A 2066-nucleotide genomic window follows, 5' to 3' on the forward strand; every position below is an offset into this window, starting at 1 on the left:
TATGCTCACTAAATGGCCTGATGCGTATTAACCTAGGTGCATGTAAATTTTGTGTAGCCCAAGCTGTGAATGAGAGTTTTGACCTCATAAGCTGTAAATATTTGCGTTTTAAAATATTTCGGCCAAGCCGTTCTTGGTATGGACATGTATCATAGAATTGTCCACACTTACCCCCATGGACATATCAGAATCATTTAAACACTTGGGACATGTATTCATCAGTATTATCTAGACATATAGTCTTTATTTATGAAAAATGGGCTCGTAGCCGTTTTACTGGTGATGACCTAATGATTTTCCCTTGTGTACATGCTACACACGTGAGATTCTTTGGGATAATTCTTTTTATCTTTTAATGTGTGCCTTTTGAATATCAATTTTCGCATCATGTTTGGACCAGGATGGCCAATCCGATCGTGCCATAATGTGTATATTTTTGCAGGCTATTAGTCTCTATCATACTGATCTATGCATAGTCTAGGTCAGTAGAGAATGCAGGTATAGTCTTTAGGACTTATTATGGCCTGGGACGATTTTATACATATATCTGAAGGAACTCTTTGTTTCCTTCGCCCATTGTTTCAATATGGAAACCATTCATTCTTATATCTTTAAAACTCAATAGACTGCTCTTGCTCTTAGAGCTGAGTGAATATAAGGCATCATTGATTTCTAGATGCATACCCTTAGGCAATAATATATTAGCCTAGCCATAGTCTTCTTTCGGACTGACGATACCTGCTTTAGTACTTATATTGACATTTTTCAATGTACTCATATAGAAAAATCATTTATTCATTTAATCTAAGCAGACAATGTAATAGAAATAAATTCAAGGAGATAAAAATCAAAGAAAACATACAAGCAAAGCAATCTCAAAAGTTTGATGTCGAAATCAGATTATCAACTTGATTCGTTTAGGCAATCATAAGTTTCATATTCCATAAGATCATATTGATCATGTCCGAAATTATTTTTACCATCTTTATAGACCAAGTGGGTTTCATGATTCTTCCCTTTCAGACTCTCTTTGATAGATGTCACAAAAATGTTTGGGAGTCTTTCATATCTTAGCCCAATGGTTCCCCATTCCACATCTATGGCATACTGATTTGGTCGAGCTTTGTGGTTTAAAGGATATACCACGGTCACTGTCTTGACCATGGCTCAAATTGGGTTGATACCTACGGCTTCTGCCATAGTGATTCCCACGGCCAAATGTGTTATAGTGGGCATGGCCACGTCCTTTCACCCACCACGGCCAAGATCGTGTGGTCTATCATTATGGACGTGGTTACTTTTTTTTTTTTTTTTTTTTGCAGCCTTATTGGGATCAGGGAATGGGGTTAATCCAGGAGGGCTAAATTCACTGTTTCTCATCAGTAATCCATTATTTTGCCCAGATTGGTATTTAGTATAAACCATGTGTAAATAATTTATCTTGTATCCGAATTTATCAAACCTCAAAAATATATACTCAGATCAATCAATTTAATCGAACTTAGCATACAATCTTAAACCTCAAGACATTAGGTTTTATCATGAATCTATCAACCTAGCATACAGATTCTCAATTCTCTAAGACATCCAAATCAGATCAATGTAACCTATTTAGGGTTTCTATTTAAAACAGATCAGATTACAAAACTATCAATCCTAGCAGATGATATTAAACCTCAAGAATCATGCAATCAGATCATTCGGATTTTAAACAAGTAAACCTCAATCAATCTATCAACCTATCGGATTATATAAGCAAAGCAAGCTAGCAACCTATCGGATTCAATCAATGTTTTAACAGATTGGTCGGTTTAAACAATTTTAAATCAGATGAACAATTAACCAAGCAGGATGAGAAAATAAATCTATCAATTTAACGGTCAAACAATTCTAGCAACATAGCATCAGATTCAATCAGATTTAAAACCTCAATGATCAAAACCGAAAACAGTTTTGATTTCAAAATATTCGATCAGGGTTTTAATATTTTATTTGATAATTATAGTATAATTAATTTTGATACTTATATTATTTAGGGTTTATAGATATAAGGTTAGGGTTTATCG

At 34.3% G+C, this 2066-nt stretch overlaps 1 long non-coding RNA gene across 1 annotated transcript in view; it reads left to right on the forward strand.

The window, feature by feature from the left end:
* Positions 1-2066, forward strand: part of LOC106317996 — a 5859-nt gene that overhangs the window by 3551 nt on the left and 242 nt on the right. The window lies entirely within an intron of this gene.

The sequence above is a fragment of the Brassica oleracea genome, chromosome C9 (genome assembly GCF_000695525.1).
Source record: "Brassica oleracea var. oleracea cultivar TO1000 chromosome C9, BOL, whole genome shotgun sequence".
NCBI classification, from domain to species: domain Eukaryota; kingdom Viridiplantae; phylum Streptophyta; class Magnoliopsida; order Brassicales; family Brassicaceae; genus Brassica; species Brassica oleracea.